At 34.1% G+C, this 18,380-nt stretch overlaps 2 long non-coding RNA genes across 2 annotated transcripts in view; one reads left to right on the top strand and one right to left on the bottom strand.

Annotated features, from left to right (window-relative positions):
• The window catches only part of LOC124102561 (uncharacterized), a 70,614-nt gene that overhangs the window by 11,540 nt on the left and 40,694 nt on the right, over window positions 1-18,380 (top strand). The window contains exons 3-4 of the long non-coding RNA XR_006854903.2: window positions 3,465-3,682; window positions 6,885-7,010. This is a non-coding gene — a long non-coding RNA (uncharacterized LOC124102561). The remainder of the gene's footprint in view (window positions 1-3,464; window positions 3,683-6,884; window positions 7,011-18,380) is intronic.
• Window positions 16,918-18,380, bottom strand: part of LOC124102563 (uncharacterized) — an 85,989-nt gene continuing 84,526 nt past the window's right edge. Inside the window, exon 3 of the long non-coding RNA XR_009228138.1 lies at window positions 16,918-17,306. This is a non-coding gene — a long non-coding RNA (uncharacterized LOC124102563). The remainder of the gene's footprint in view (window positions 17,307-18,380) is intronic.

Here is an 18,380-nt window from a genome sequence, read left to right as displayed (position 1 = left end):
AAAGATTTGTAGACACATTGACCTCTTAATTAAAAAATAAAAAAACCCCACACCTGTGAATTAAACCCAGGGATGTTCTACCACTAAGCCTATCATTTATATATATATATATATATATATATATATATATATATATATATATATATATATTTATATTGAGACAGGTTCTCATTAAGTTGCAGAGGCTAACCTCAAACTTGAGATCCTCCTATCTCAGCCTCCTGAATAGCCAGGGTAACAGTTGTGCACCACCATGCCCAGTTGCTCTCTTGAGTTTGAAGAATGTCTTTATCTTTCAGGAAATGAAGGGAAACACATGGCTCTTGATATTCAAAATAATACACTTATATTCTTGTAAGGAAGAATAATAGCAAAGAGAAAAATTGCCTTTTGGCACTTGATTATGCATTTAAGACTAAGAACTGTGCTATTATTGTGTGTTCTACTATGTACAAATGATGTGTATTAGCTTGGCCTTGCATTGTGAGTTAGTTGACAAAATAAGCCTGATATTCAGTGTGTGTAACAGTCTTAGCTACCTAGTTTGTGGGGAAAAAAAATCACTTTTTCCTCCTTAATTTTCAAACACCATTTAATTGTAAATATTCCAAGTTATACTTAAAAATTTTTTTGAAAAGTTTTTGTCATTCATTTATATTTTAATATAAGTGAATTTACTAGAAGATCACTGGAGGAGTAAATTTTGCAGAGGAAGAAAAGGAAATGAATGTGAAGTTAATAGATCCTCAGACAAGAAGAGAAAGGTAAAAGATACAAAGGAGAGAAAACTTATAGAATATGGATAAGGATAGGCCCATCAATCTGGATTCACCAGCAACAGCTACTACAGCCTTTGAGGAAAGGTTGGATGGCAAGTAAGGATGGGATGTCATGGGCAGGAACAACTATATAATACTTGAGAACAGTCAATCAAATGCACCAAGGGCAGTGTTGGCTCTCCATAGGTATGTTTCATATGATTCTCTTGATTGTTTGGATTGTCCCTTGGGTTTGGATGAAAGACTAATTATCCCATCAAAGTAGCATAAATGTGCAATATGATTTCTCATGTTTAAAAATAGTCATTGCTCACCTAAAACAATGAAATCCCCATACACAGAGAAAGAGGGGTTACTCATGAAACCTTATAATGACAGGGAGTAGACATTTATAAAAAGCAACCATCAGGATCCAATCTATTCATAGAATGCTTGCCATAGCAGAAGTTATTGTAACTCATCAGTACATTTCACAAAGGAGAGGTATCACATAACACTTCATTGATTCAGTATGTAAAACAAATAGAAATTATTAGTGTCCTAGGAATAAAAAACAGCTAAGTGAATATAAGACTATTATCTGTTTTTAAAAAATATTATCATATACCTTTTTGCATATAATATATGATTATATAAATAATTTCACTTAAAGGTGATCTACTATGACCAATCCTTTAAATAAAGACACGAGGAACAACTGTGGTCATTAATACTATTCATGACTTGATATCTTCTGAAAGTTCTTACCAAGAAAATAAGACAAAGGCATATATAAAACTTATAACTCTCAGGAAGAATGCAAATCCATCACTATTAGCAGATTATGTGATTATTTTTCTAGAATACCCAAGAGGGTCTGCTGATAAACTATTAGAACTAAGAGAGGCATTAAGTGGCAGGATATAAAATAAATATGGAATATTAATTACTAATTAGAGTTTTTTCATGTTTTCTAAGAAATGATGTTTCTATTGAAAAATAAAAAAAGAAAGAATTTCAATCATAGTTTTAAAAATTATTCTTGTTAAAACACCATTGTAAGAAACAGGTAAATGCAGATTGAAACTAGATCTCCAATGCAACAGTGTTGAGAGGTGGAATCTAATGGGAGGTGTTTAGGTCATGAGGATTCTGTCTTTATGAATGGGTTAATGCTGCTATAAAAAGGGCTTATAGAAGTGTATTTGTTCTCTTCCTCCCTGCTGCCATGGAAACAAAGAACTTTGTTCCTCATCATGTGTAGAATATAATACTCAAGACACCATCTTGGGCTTCCTGGCCTCCAGAACTGTGAAAAATAAATTTCTATTCTTTATAAGTCACACCGTTTGTAGTATTTTTTTTATAGCAGCACAAATCAGACAGAACAGGAATTCAGAAGAACTCAAGGGGAAGGAATCAGGCAAGGATATGAATAGCAGAAAACAGGAATCCTTGCAGGTCGTCTTGGAGTTGGTGCATTTGTATTTTCCATTAAACAGCAAAAATTAAAGATTGACAAATAAAATAACTGTGAAAATTTCATATTGTAAAGGGTGCTGTGACATATAAGCTAAGAACACATATTGGTATAGATTTCTTGGAGAACATTTTGTATAAAGAGCAGTACAATATTCATACCTTTAGACTCATAACTACATTTCTAGAATTTATCATAAGAATACACACACACACAAAACTAAGTAAAGCAGCGTTCATCACAGCTTTACTTAATAATAAATAGTACTAAGTAACTTCCACAAAGAAAGCAAAATTAAATAACTTATGGTTAAATCTGGTTGTTGGAGTGTTTTACAGTCAACTTATAGTTTAATTTTGATGTTAGAATATTTTATTGTCAATTTATCATCGGAGTTTCCAAAGTAAAATATACAGTGTAAAAAAGTGATCCATAAATTTAGAAACAACAACAAACAAGATACAAAACAGTGTATCATAACTTATCTCACAAACACACAGGCATATACAAACAAAAAAAAGGTGGGGGGTGGGGGGGAGAGAGAGAGAGAAAGAGAGAGAGAGAGAGAGAGAGAGAGAGAGAGAGAGAGAGAAACATTGATACAGTGATATTAAATTGTTATTCCAAGTATGTACTTTCGGGTAAGAAGTTTGGTGGAATTATGAGAGAAACTTTAAACATTGTTTTGATTTGTAGAAATGTCTATGTGTACCAAAAGGAACTTTCCAACATTTTCTTTTGCTCTTTCATGTTATATTGCCAATGCAAAGTAGAGGGTTATGATTTAATGTAAAGACATGACTAGCTATATTGGCAGCAGTATGTACAGTCATTCTAATTGGTGGTACGCCACATGATGGACAGGACAGAAACCATGGCATACCACAGAACTGAGAGCAGTTTCCATACCTCAAGGCCCAGTATTAGTCTTGGCTAAAGTACTACCTGATCGTAACAAATACTATACTTTAAAAGTAATTTCATGTTGGCATACATTTAACATCATTTGATGCTTTTTAGCTAAAGTTACTGTGTTTTAGTTGTGCTCCTGAGATGAATTTAGTATAGATCTGCTTTCAAGAAGTCAAATCTCTCCACCATCAGTCATTATCAACATTTTTGGATCACTATTATTAATTTGAATTAAAGAAGTTTATTATTTGTTACAAAGAGATCACTCAAAAAATGCTTTTTCTTCACTTTTATGTCTTTATATGTCCACTTAGAGCTTTTGCCTATTCATGGGCTCAGCCCAATACCTCATCGTGTGGATATCGTGACTTTAACACGTGCCTTCCCTGCTAAACTATGTGTAACATGAAGACAAGGACAATCTCCGCCTTGCTCATCCATCTCTTTGTAGTACCTTATCCAAGTCCTGAAGCATCTCAGGAACAAAATATTTCTGTTAATTGAATGAGTGGAAGAAGCTCCAGGCATTCAAGTATGTTTATGGCAACATCTCAAATCATTCACCTTGCTTCTCAATGATGTCTATCCTTCTCAAGATTGGGGAATTCAGAATTCATAATGATATTCTTTTAGTTTTGATTCCAATTCTTTTCTCAATCTCTCCACCTTCCTCGTCACACATTTAAAGTACAGAGAACGTAAGGTAGCTGTGTAAAGAACCAACTGAAGCCAATTCTGGTAGGAAACACTTGCTTGTTTTATTTAATCAGATAACACAAAATAACTGGTGAATATGTTCTTTCTTATAATTTGGCTCAATTGACTGGTGTTTTGGTCATCATGTTTCTACTTACACCAGTCTCCCATGGAGTTCAATTTCACTTTTCTCTGTGTGTGTTCTTGTGTGTGGTAGGTAGAATAGTAGTTCCTGAGGATTCCCACTCTGTAATCCCTGGAACTGTGAATATGTTACCTTACATAGCTAAAGAGACTGCAGATGTGATTTAGGATACAGATTTTGAGGTGGGGTGATCACCCTGAGATATCTGGTGGCTCCAATCTAATTACATGATTCCTTTAGAGGTAGAGAAATTTTCCTATCTGTATTTAACAAGATGTGACAATGAAAGACATTTTCAGAAAGAGGTGACATGGCTGACTTCAAAGATGGAAGACCAGGTCCTGAGCTAAAGTCTACAAGTGGCCTCTGGAAGCTGAAAAGGGCAAGAAAACAGATTCTCCTCTGGAGCCTCTGTAAAGAACCCAACAACACTTTCCTTTAGCCCAGGGAGACCCATGCTAAACTTCTGACCTACTGAATTGTAAGGGAATAAATTGTGTTCTTTTAAGTGAATAAATTTATAGTAATTTGTTATAGTGTTAGAGAATAAATATATTGATAATTTTTGATCAGTTTATGTGAATCTATATTCTTAGTTCTAGAAAGTTATTTTAATAAAAATTATTAAAAATTACATTTTCATAACAGCATACTGTTTAGCTAAGAAAATTTAAATACTTGTGGATTTTTTAAATTGGCCCTATTGGTTAAGAGAAAATATAATCAGGTAAGGCAGATGGGATTTTAATAGGTAGGGCCATGTTCCTCCTTCTTTGGGGGAATTTTGTGGGAATCATTATGTATAGTTAGACTTGGAGTGTATGTGGTATGGACATGTTTTCCTTGACTGAGGAGACGGAGAATGGTAGAAGGGCTGTGGGAGATGGAAACTGTCTTGGTATTTGTGGTCAGGTTGGTGAAATATTTGGTGGCTTGTTGATCTTATATATGGCTCTTTCAGTCATAATCTTTTGGCAGTGTGACAGTATCCTTCATCGGGAGTTTTCTAATATTTGACTTAATATCAACATGGGAATAAAGAAATGAAAATAAGAAACTCGAAGTTTAAATACATTATACAAGATCATGGTTAAAATTGCATTAGAGGTTAATCTTTGGTTTCTTTGATTTCTATTTCCATTTCTAAGTGAATAAAGTAAGTAAAATCTTTAAAAGTTAACAAGCAACCAATTTTTAAATACATATTTTTTGTTCTTCCAAAGTATATCTATTTAAAAAGTTTATTAAAGTCTTCACTCTTTGAAATGATACAGGTATCTTCAAGTTTAAAAAAAATTATTCTCCCATTTGGCATATGTATTAGTTTCCTACTAACTGCTATAACAAATTGGCACAAATTTAGTAGCTTAAAACGACACAAATTTCAGACACAAGTCTGAAATGAAAGTGAGATGCTAAAATCAAGGTTTGTGCAAGGCTAGATCCTTCTGGAGGCTCCAGGCAATAGTCTGTTTCCTCACTTCTTTCAGCTTCCAGAAGGATAAGTTACTGTGGACAGGTTGGTGGACAGGTTACTTCTTGTCTCATGAGCATATCACTGCACTCTTGACCCTGTCATCACAGCTGCTTCTCTGATTCTCCCTAATCCCTATTTTAAGAACTTTTGTGATTGTATCAGTTTCATCCAAATAATGCATCTCCCCATCTCAAATTCTTTAGCCACCTGCAAAACTCCCCTTTGCCCTGTCGAGTAACAGGTAGGGGTTCTAGGATTGGGATACAGGCATATTTACAGCCTACCACAATATAAACTAGAAATCATAAATGCTCTGAAGTCTTTCAGTATTGCTATTCTTACCTTAAAAGTCCAAAACCAACCTTTACAAAGGAAGATTCTGTGTAAAATATCCTCAACTATTATTTCAACCAGCATACTCCATGTAGTTCACAATTCATAGATAGTAGAACTACAGAGTTTTCAGAAACTGGAGAAAATATATATTGCATAACTTCTTTGAATCAATGAGAAGACTGATTAAAGATCTTAAATTATGTGCCCAGAGCCACTGACCAAACTTAGAAGTAAAACAAGGGCCAGGAAAAGACACAAAGAAACACTTACTGAATATAGTTCAGTTATGTGCCAGACACTGCATATTTTGTACATCTTCTGGGTCAGTCTTATTACTTCAATGTATAGAGATACAGAAAGTGAAACCAAGAAAATGACTGCCTAGTTCAGGATCACACAGATATTTTGATGAATTCAGTTCCTGGAAAACTTGTAAATAACAGATATCTGTTTCTCACAGTTTGGAGGCTGGGAAGTCCAGGAGGAAGGTGTGGACAGATTTGGTGTCCAGCAATAGAGGCAAATGCTATGTTCTTGCATGGTGGAAGGCATAGAGGGAACAGAATCAATGTCCACTCCTTGTCCAGTTGAATTCAGGTGTGCTGTGTGATGTCCTCAGAATGGGTCCTTCTGAGTTGAATGTTTCTCAGCTGCTTCTTGCTCAGCCATGCTTCTTTCACTTAGCCAGAGTGACTGGCTATGTTCTCAGTAAAGGAAGCTCTGTGAACCTGGGTCCCAAAATGAAAAGAACCTGGACACGTGTGTATCGTTAAAACAAGACGTGAATCCCTGCTATTGTAAGTCACTGAGATTTAGGGGCCATTTGTATGGTGAAATTGATTCCTCTGCAGTAGTTACCAAGTTTCAAGGCTGTCTGATTTTAAAGTCTATTTCCATGGTTTGAATTTTTGTGTCTCTTCCAAAATTCATGCAGGAAAATTAATTCCCAATGTAGCATTTTAAAGAGGTGAGGCCTTTACAAGGTGGTTAGGGCAGGAGGTCGCTCTCAGGGTTGGTTTAGTGCCTTGTAAAAGAGCTTGAATGAGTGAGTTTGTCCCTTCTATCCTTTCTCCATGTAAGAACAGTGTTTGCCACCTGCCCTGTGAGGACACAGCCACAAAATCCCATCCTGGAAGCAGAAAGTGAGCCTTCCTCCAACACCAAACCTGCTGATGCCTTGATCTTGGATCTCCTGGCCTCCAAATGGTGAGAAACAAATGACTATTATCTACAAGTTACCCACTTTGTGGTATTTTGTTATAGCAGCAGGAACAGACTGAGACACCTGTATTACATATGCTAGTCCACACATGGAAAATATGAAATATCATATTTTTATTATAATTTGACTTCATTTTAAACAAGTTTGTGGAAGTGGGTAGATAATAACATTTACAAAAGAATGGATCATTACTGTCATAGTCTTTTCTTTTTAAGCCACTTATTAGAATACGCTTTATGTCACAGAGAATCATCAATGATAATAAACTTTGTGAACAAATAGCAAGCAATACTATCACAAGGTGTGATGTGGTAGATGTTCATCTATTGCCTTATGTTCTGACAAAAGCCCCAATCAAGTGTGTGTTATTATGTTCATCTTATTTTTTAGATAAGAAAACAGGAAGGACTGGGGCTATGGGTCAGTGATAGAGCACTTGCAGAGCCCCGAGTTTGATTCCCAGAACTGTTTTAAAAAAAGAAGAAGGAGGATAAGGATGATGAGGAGGAGGAGGAAGAAGAGGAGGAGGAGGAAGAAAAGACAGAAAGCTGAGGCAGAAACAATAAATTGAAGAGCTTAGCTTGTATTCGAAGCTGCTGTGAACCTCTACCTTCTTCAGTACATTTTTAATCAACTTGTTAGTTTATTTCAAACATTCATAATCAAAATCAATATTTAATAGTTGGACATTTTAGGATGTTGGAATATAAGTTGAAATTGTACTTCAAAATTTGTATTGTAACTTTTGCTTTATTTGGAGCTTTCAATATAGATAGTTTCTCTGAAACAAGATACTAGTCAATTAAAAGAACAAATCAACCAGATTACTGGGGTTCAAAAAATGTCAGGCTAACTGACCAAATTAATACAGAGACTATAATTACATATACACTATACTGTACATCCTTTGCTGAAGCCACTGGAGTTATTAATAACACTTACATTGTTACCACTTTTTAAAATTTATATCATTGCTTCAACTAAAGTAGAGATAGAGTCATTCTCTCCCATTTTCCTCTCATTTGTGCCACCTTCATACCAGATTAAGTTGTCATCTCCTTGGGTTTTTTTAAGAGCTGAAGATTTTTTTAGAAAAGGATTAGCTCTGAAATTCTAGTACTGTGCAAGTCAAAGTCCTGTCGTGAAGACTGATTTATATTTTGTTTTAGATTTGTGAAAGCAATTAGGGATTGGGCTGGTGCAAGCTGACAGCATAGAACCTTATAATATACTATTTCAGAAGCAAATCAACCTGACTGTGGAACACCACAAAGTGTAAATGATATTCTGGATCCCTTCACAATTCATGGATCTCTTAGGCACATCACATAGCTTTGGAAACTTGTGTTCTTTCTTGGGGCATTGACTGTGATTAGTAATGAATCCTTTCCTCCTGTTTTTTGGAAGTAAGGAAGAGCTGCTGCTTCCCTATGTTACTGAAATAATAAAAATCACTTTTTATGGTACAGTCTTGGTGTTTTAAAGACTTAGGGAATAACCTCTTAAACCATTCATTAGTTTTTTGACTGATGAAAATCTTTAGCACTTTATTTATTTATTTATTTATAGAAAAGTGGGACCCATGGTGCAGGGACTTCTGATGGGGGAGGACTGACAATGAGCAGGCTTCAAGCGTTTATTATATAGGTTTTTATAATAATGGGATTCATTGTGAGAAAGTTACTTTAAAACAGAGCCAAGGTCAATTGTTAGAACAGCCTACTTACAGTCATCAGCTCATAGCACTCTAATTTTACATAGTATTTTGATATATTTATTTTCCTTACTTCTTCTGCATGTGAAAGCTACATTGGTTAGGGTGTAATTTCATGTGTTCACAGTGTATGAACAGGAACATTTATCAGAAGGGTAGTCAACTGAAAAGTCATCGAAATATTGAGGAATTACTCTTTGAATAATATTTCTGTATTTTCCTCTCCTCATTCACTTACTATATTATTTGATTTCAAGTATAAAAAGAAACAAGTCCAGTAACATTCAAATTAGGTTTATGATAAAAATAGAAAGATGGAGACAAAATGATAGCATTGTGAGTTTTACAAACAATTTAATATAATATAGAATCTAAAATTTAGCCTTAATTTTGATTTTAAACTCATATTTTTATCAATAGTAAATCTAATTTATTTTTACTATTTTTACTAATTTATTTTTTAATGAAAAAGTTAATTTTAAGAGCAAAATTATTGATGTGTTCTGGACTTCTCTATGAAAGTATAACATTGTACTCTCTCTGTATTGCATTTCTTGTGCTTTATCCTAAATATGTGAGCCAATGCCATTGGTGTAATATGAAATTCAAATTTAGAAGAAAAACATTAATAACCCAAATATACTTCTAGGAAGACTAAAGGCATAGTGTTAAATGAAAGAGAAGAATGTTTGATTTATTAGAAATTATGGTAAGAATCAAGCATAAATTATTTAAAGATTGATAATTTAATATTGGGACTACTTTTAAAATTTTAAAATATAAACTATGATTTCATAAAAGAAAAAAGAGAGTTCTAACTGAAAATAATTATTCCATCTATGTTATTCCAAAAATTCAAATAATTTTTAAACCAAAACACTTGATGCTTATTCTAAATATAGTTTAAATCCAAACATCAAAAGAACATTTAGAGGCATCTGAGCATTATTTAGGATTGTGGGTTGAGTGGGTACTACTATACAGTCTCACACACACACACATGAAAATACATATATACAAACATAAAGATACATAAATTTAATTTTGTATATATTTATGATATTTTATTCTTTCTATTTATTAAGTATTTAACATAATCAATATGTTATGCTTTATTATTTTATGGACAACAGTATATTTTTATACTGTCAAAAGAAGTTTTGACTTCAAAAGAAGTTGACCAAATTTATCATGATATATGATATTCAAATAATGGCCAAAGAAAATGTTCATTTACATATATGTAGAACTTCTCTACTCAGTAATAGTAAATGACATTTTCATAGTCAGTAATGTTTCTAAGTAGTACATAAAATCTATTCAAAATACTCCTGATTCTAGGAGCTTTCCCTCCACTAGCTTAACTTGATAAAATTTCCTTTTAATTGTTTATTGGAACCTGCAGAATGAGTTCCAAAGGTTTAATAGATAATCATATAATTACTAGTAGTTAGATGTATAAAATATAAGTTCTAATCTAATTATCTATGAAGAAAATAAATTCTTTTGGTTGCAACCATTTAAAACAGACAGACATGTTACTTGATATTCATTTTGACTTACCTATAAAATATTCTAATCTTATCACCAAAACCCACCCACAAATACTACAAATGGTCACAGATCTTATGAGAAAAAAATACAATGTAACTCCTCCTAATATTACATAGACAAAATTGTTAACTTTAACATTGCCTTGTTGAAATATTGCATTAAGTCTTTTGTTATTTGCAAGTTGTTTTCAAAAAGATTAGATTTTTAAAATTAAAGGAGTCCAACAAAAATATTTTGCAAATACAGACTATTCAGTTCATCCACTATATGTTTAGAAAACAGTATTATTTTCATGTATGAATATACACATATGCACACATACCCAAATACACATATATATTTTATTTAGTGAGATCCAAGTACATGAATAAATAAGACAAATTGAATCAATATATACTCAGGACATGTGTCATGTTATTTTTTCAACCGATTCCATTATCAGACATTTGATGATCCATGATAATATTCAGAGAGATGTAAGAAGACATGGAATCTATAAAACTAGGATAGAGTACAATCAAAAAATAACTTTGTGGGAATAATAAACATTTTTAAATTTAAACAGTCAAAAGAAATGTTGGTAGAGAAATGGGTTGGAGGAACTGGCACAGAAAGAGGAATAGGACAATGAAGGGTTAGAATATTGTAGAAACAAGTGTAGTAAATTAGAAGTTTAATTCAGAAGTTTCTGTATTTGTCTAATAGAGTTGTGGTAAAATGGAATGAGAAAACAGCTGAGAGAAAATAACCAGTGAAATACAAAAAAAGCAAGTGCCAGGAGAGATGAATGTAGATATCAGATATATATTTAAAAAAAACAGTTGAGGTCAATAAATGACAAGGAACTTCTATCAAGGCACACTTTCATAGAATTTTAGTCCTCAGAAGCTTCCACAGAGCGAAGAAACATGCAGACAGATTTGAAAATAAGTGTATCATTAAATTTTACAATAGTAGTTCTGAAGCTGAAAGATGATTTCAACCTTAGATGCTTCATCCAACCAAATTGTAAACTAAGACAAGAAGATACAAATAAGAGAGACATTCTTTTTTCATTTTTTTTTAGTTGTAGATGGACACAATACCTTCATTATGTTTATTTATTTTTATGTGGTGCTGAGGATGGAACCCAGTGCCTCACGCATGTGAGGCAAGCGCTCTACGGCTGAGCCACAACCCCAGCCCCCAAGAGAGACATTCTTAAACAAGAAGAATTCATAATGATTTTCCTAATGTGCTTCTGTTAAAAAATCAATGGAAGACATACTTCAGTAAATGAAAATCAGTAAAATATAAGAAAGAAATGGGACATGACAAAAAGGACGTCTAGTAAAGAGGATGTGGGAAATTATTTCTGAGTCAACAGCTGTGCATGAACCTACAGAATCAGGATAGAGTTTCAGGAGGGATAGACCTAAAAGGACACTGAGAGTCAGAAAGTCAGATGTGGTTACCTGCAATAAGAGTTCCCCTGTTCAGTGTGAGAGATTGGCATAGGTTGCTGCTACTTGAAAATTAAGGCAAAGCAAACAAAAATATAGACTATAATAAATTCAAAGAAAAGCACAAAGATATCCAAGAAAAGAAAATATATATGTTACATAGATTCTAAATCTCATCTACAAATGCATAAGAATGTATATATGTAGAATATTCCACAAAAGTGAATATATTGGGAGGATTGAAAATTAATAGTATATGTGTGTAGAATTGAGAAGATGGTAGTGGAAGAAAGTTAAAGCGTAATTTAATTATCTACATTGCAAACCCCGTACCAGGGATTGAACTCAGGGGTACTCAGCCACTGAACCACCTTCCCAGCCTATTTTGTATTTTATTTAGAAACAGAGTCTCACTGAGTTGCTTAGCGCCTCACTTTTGCTGAAATTGGCTTTGAACTCATGATCCTCTTGCCTCAGCCTCCCGAGCCGCTGGGATTACAGGCGTATGCCACCATGCCCAGCTAAAATAAATTTAAAAAAAATGGTATGAAGAGTTGCCTTTGTGGAGTTTGGCAACTGAGTGGTATAAAACATGGGTCTCCCAATTTTTTTTTGCAAGCAAAATTATTTAATTTTTTTTGACTTCTTAAATTATTTTCACATATTTCTTTGATAAAAGTTTAAAAATTCAAAGCAATATTCAGATTGCCTCATCCACTTACTCATAGTTTAATAGTTAATTCTATAAGAAGGCAGAACAAATTCTCTTTGATCAGTATAGTGCATGATATATGAACCAATCCACAGAAGCAGAAAGTATATGTATGTGTCTGTGCATACAACACAGGTGTGTGTGCACATGCCCCAAACCCAAGTTGAATGCTTTGGATGGACTTATTAGATATGAGTCATATTTGAAAAACATCAATACAGAATTAGATATTAGTAATATAGGTGAAAATATAGGTGGGGAAAATGAAAATTTTCACTTGCATTCTTTATTTGGGTTGCTTTGTAAATGTGTCCAAGTTTAGGCTCTCCTCCAAGGGTCAAAATGGTAAAATGTGCACTATGGGTGTGGTTGATACTAGAAAAGTAGCACAAAACACCAAACAAGAGACCTACTCAGGAAATGGAGGCATAGACCAACATAAGGGTTGTGCATTAAAAGAATAATTTTGCCATTTGTAATTTTTATTTTTAAAAATTATTTGTCACAGTCTTTTTGTGATTGACCAAAAACTGGGCTTGATAGAGTTGGATAAGACAGTGCTTGCAGTAATCATGAAGAGCTGGGAGAGCTATTGAGACAGAAGTAACATGATAACAGCCCTTCTCTTAGAAGTTTTAGAGAGCAGTTTTCCTCAATTTTATCCCCCCTTTTCACTGTAGATTGGAAAAAATAAAAGAAAATGTCTATTTCCAACTGTGAGCTCCTTCATTTAGAGCCTGAGATTAGGTTATGGCTGCCTGTTCTACTCCTGGGAGTGGGGGGATTTTCTTGCAAAAAAATCCGTGTGCCAGTTCATCTTGCAGTTTTCTACTTCAGCTTTCTTTGATAACAAGAAGGCAGTATCCTTCTCCTAAATGCAACTCAGCCTTATGTACAAAGGATGAAGACATCTAAACACTTACCAACTTTATTCCCTGAAGAAGCCTCTCCCCCTTTTTTGAGGGAGATTTCCTACAAGGCACAACATTTGTTTTCCCATCTAAATCAAATTCTTCAAAGACAAGAATATGGTTTAATGTCATATTTTTTCTCTTTCCTATTTTCTTTTCTTTTTTTTTTTTACTTCTCACTTTTGGCAAACACAATGCTAGATATTAACTGATCAGTTAATCAGTTTTGGGAAGAGGGTACTAATAATTTTACCTTGAAATTGGCAACATGATCTGATTATTTCAATTACTTTGAACTTTCTCTACCTGAAGTTTTGCTTTTGCAAGATTCACTGAAAGCTTCTATTCTAAAGTCAAGGAGAATTTGGCATAGTTCAGAATTATTTCAGGAATAACAATGACTGGTGGATTTGGTGAAGCACTCCTGTAATCCCAGTGGCTTGGGAGGCTGAGGCAGGAGGATGGCAAGTTGAAAGCCAGCCTCTGCAAAAGCGAGGTACTGAGCAACTCAGTGAGACCCTGTCTCTAAATAAAATACAAAATAGGACTGGGGATGTGGCTCAGTGGCTCAGTGGTCCAGTGCCCCTGACTTCAATTCTGGGTCCTCCCCAACCCCTGCAAAAAAAAAAAAAAAAGAATCACATGACATTTGAGTAAAGAACTAAAAACTGAAGTCCAACATGTTGCTGTTCATGTAAATTCTGTGGTTTCTCCTAAAATTGCAATATTATTTTCTTTGCAGCCGTGGGGAGTGGGGTACATCTTAAACAGAATATTTTCAAGTTCTCTTTTCTATTATTTATGATAGTACTATTAATTCATTTCACTTAAACATACTCTGCATTCACAAAATACATTGTTTCTATAATTACTATAGTCATTTAAAAAATCAATTAGGAATAAGAAAAATAAAAGATTTTATTTTATCTTCAATTATTCATTTTCCAGTGACTTCCTTTCTTTTATGACACTTACTTATTACTTTTATTAACATTTTCAAACTGAAGGACTGTTATTATTTTTTCAGGCCTGGCCTGCTGCCAGCTAATTTTCTTGGGTTTTGTTTGTGTGAGAAATGATTTATTTCTTATTCACTTTTGAAGGATGATTTCATTGGATATAAATTTTTAGGCCAGTGGTTTTCTCTTTCAATACTTAGAATATTTACTACGCTCTATTGTTTGTATGATTTCTTATGAGACGTCCTTCATAATATTTATCTTTGTTCCTCTATAGGTAAGCTTATCTGGGTTTCCTTTTTCATCTTGTTCTAAGATGTGCTCATTGTCTTCTGCATTTTGAATACTGTATGCCTAAATGTAGGATTTTTTAAATGTTTTTCCTATTTGATGTTCTTCAAAATTCTTAGATATATGGTTTGATATCTGCTATGACTTTTGGAACTTTCTTGGCTTTTATTACCTTAAATATCTTTCTGCTGTATTCTCTCTTTTTCTTCTGATATGTTAATTACATGTGTTATATCTTTGAAATTGTCCTATTAAGATATTTTGTTCTGTTTTTTCCCTCATGTCTTTTTTCTCTTCCACTTCCATTTGAGAAGTTTTGTCGACTCATCTTACTGTTAACTAATTTTTTTCTTATCTGTGTCCAGTATGCTGATGAGTTTGTCATAGTTGTTCTTCGTTTCTGTCTTGTTCTTTTGATATCTAGTGTTTGGATTTGTTGAAATGAAATTCTTTAACATATAATTAACCATTTTAAAATGTAAAGTTCAGTGGCATTTAGTGTAGTTATGATGTAGTGCAAAAAACATCTCTCTCTATTTTCAAAACTTCTATCCCTGGAAAAATACCCCATAGTCATTAAGTTATCACTCCCCATTTCCCCTTACCAATCACATCATAATAATCACAGATCTTCTTTCTATCTGTGGATTTGCCTATGCTGGATATATCATATAAAAAGGATGATGGAGGGGCTGGGGTTGTAGCATGTGTGAGGCACTGGGTTTGATTCTCAGCACCAAATATAAATAAATAAAGGTCCATCAACAGCTAATAAAGTATTTTTTTTAAAAAAGGATGATGTAATATGTAATTTTAGTATTTTGTTTCTGTCACCTGGTATAATGTTTTTGAGGTTCATCTAAATTGCAACATATATCAGTACTTTGTTACTTTTATGACTGAATGATATTTCATTGCATGTATTAACACAAATTGTTTCTTTGCTAGTCTGTTGATGAACATTTTGGTTTTTTCACTTTAGTTTTATGAGAAATGTTGATATAAACATTCATTTACAAATTCCTTCGTGAAATTATGCTTTTAATTATTTTGGGTATATTGCTAAGAGTAGAATTTATGAATCATAAGATAATTCTATATTTGAACTTTTGAAGAGCTGCCAAACTTTCTACAGCAGCTGCTTGATTTTACATTCCTGGCAACAATGTACAATGGTTCCCATTTCCATTTCTCCACATTCTTGCCAACACCTGTTGTTTCCCATTGTTTTTGTTTAAAATTATCCTAATCTGATTTGCTTTCCATAATAACCAGTGGTATTGAACATCATTTCACATACCTGTTGGTCATCCCTTCTTCTTTGAAGGAATAACTATTCAGGTCCTTTGCTCATTTTGAAATTGTGTTGTTGCTCTTTCTATTGTTGAGTAGTAACTATTCTTTATATATCATGGATATTAAATTTTATCAGATAGGATTTGAAAATATTTTCTTCCATTCTATAGCTTATCTTTTCACTTTCTTGATAAAGCCCTTTGTTGAGAAAAAATGTTTTCAACAAAAGAATCTGTTGCTATATCCCAAAGCATGAAGATTTTTTCTTACAGTTTCCATATTCTGTGCATATTACCCATGAGTTCCTTCATGTACACAACTTCTTCAGGTAGAACCTTTAACATATAAATTATAGCTATTTTAGATTCCCTACCTGATAACTTCAAATCAGTATCATACCTGTGTGTGGCTCTGATGGTTTATTTCTTCAAATTATTTTTAATTTGTGTGGGGGTTATGGATTCTAGCTTTTTCCCCCCTGAAAACTAGGCTTATTGCATTGAGTAATTAGTACTGAGTTCATGGAATTTAACTGTGAAGATTTATGTTAATATGAGTATGAGTTAGGTTCTGTTAATGTTTACTGTGTTCATGTTTTTGTGCCAGAGGTTTCCCTCTAGTGCACTTGTGCTTGACTCCTGTGTTACCTGTGAGCTTCCCCAAGAAGTCTCCTTTATCCAGAGTCTGAGTCCTATAGCTCTTGAGGTATGGTTCTCTGCTATTACACTGGAGACTTGTTGGTGTTCTGGTAGGGTGGAGGGGAAGTGCCCTCTACATTTTATGATTCTGTCCTAGTCTTTTAATGAGCCTATGTCCTGGGTGTGACATTCACAAGTGTCTTACTTCCTGTCCCCCCTCTAAGGTGAGACAGGAAGAGAGAGCTAGAATGAGGAAAATTATCTGGCCTTAGATGAGAGAAGACTCTGGGAAAATCTGTTCCCCTGAAGTGTAGGTCTCTGTTATGGAGAACATCATGGTTTTATTTCCCCCATGCTTACTCTTCTCCTTCCACAGCAGAGCAAGGAGAGAAATTTCCCATTAAAACGTGGTGGTATTCCTAAAAGTAAAAATCCATGAAAGTGTAGGGACCTGCAGGACAGTCCTCTGGGTGGCCTTGAGACTGACATAGCTCTCTCCTTCTTTCCTTGCTTAAACTTCTTAAGAATAACCATGGTATGTGCTGGAAATACAATATCCAGAGTCAAGGAAGAACTTAAACCCAATAGCCCAGGGCTTGTTCCTGTCTCTCCTAGGGAATGTAGCATCTTGAATTAGAAAGGAACTGCACAAGTCAACCTTAGTTTGTTTCCCTCTCACCTGAAAGCAGGATGCTCTTCCATGTTTTGCCAATGAGTTCCAGGATCCCTGCAGTAACTCAGGACAGGCTCCCTTTCAAAATCCCTGTGATGTGGTATAAGTGAGCACAGGTAAGTTTCTATCCAATCTGGGCAACTTTCCTTAGCTTTGGCTTTGTAAGACTCAGCTCATAATGGATCCTCGGTTCCTTTTGTCCCTTGCTGCTTAAATATATATGAAATAAATCCAATTTATATAACCTTGTCTATGCATATATTCATCTCATGGACTCAGTTAAGTGAGTATCTACTGGATGGTGAACCAGTTTCTTAGATCCCACTAAAACTGTAGTCTTTAGAAACTTCTTTCTCATGTCATATTACATTCAGCCTCCAGCAATTCATCAAAATCACCATTAAGTATTTTCTCATGTCTATGACTTTGCTGGCTTCTGTTCTAGGTAAGCAGGTGTCAGATGGAACTGGGATTTCCCTGTTTCTCCAAATTTGGGGGGATGGTTTTCCCTACTACTTTATTTGTTTGACAGGATCAAGAAAACACAATGGTTTTAATTTCTTTCAGGCGTTTCATGTTTGTGCCTTAGAGTGATATTTATCAAATTCTTTATATGTTGGAACTATAACAGGAAGTCTCTAGTAGAAAACTTCTTGTGTTTCCTGTCAGATTGCCAGAATAGGCTTCATAATCTGTTCTCTCTATGCTTTCACAGTGGTTCTCTATCATCTATGGTTACAAATGCTTATATGCATCCTAAAGTAATATACTCCTGGAAGGTATTGTTCTAGTTACTCTCCCAGTGGCATTTGGCCTCAAGTTTCCTGCATGGTTTGTGGCTGTACTTAATCTCTAGACCTGTTATCTTTATTATTGGAAGGATCACCCATCCAATCCTCCTAGCTCTATATATTTCAGCACTGCATAATTTATAATCATGAATAATTTTTTTTATTTCTGATCATAATGCATATGACCAAGTGGGTTTGTATTTTATAAACCTTAGGTTTAATCTTTCTAGGCCTTGCTGAGTGACTTTAATAGTTTAACCTATTACAGGCATGGTGGATAGAAATATAATGCTAAAAGCTTAGTTGTAAAAAAGCTTTTTCTAGGAATGAACCTAAATTACTATATCAAGCCCTTACTTTATATATGTGGCAG

The sequence above is a fragment of the Marmota monax genome, unplaced genomic scaffold, assembly GCF_021218885.2.
Source record: "Marmota monax isolate L192 unplaced genomic scaffold, Marmota_monax_Labrador192_F-V1.1 WCK01_AAM20220418_F8-fsc00002, whole genome shotgun sequence".
In the NCBI taxonomy this organism is placed as follows: Eukaryota; Metazoa; Chordata; class Mammalia; order Rodentia; family Sciuridae; genus Marmota; species Marmota monax.
This window is presented reverse-complemented; position numbering and strand designations above follow the sequence as displayed.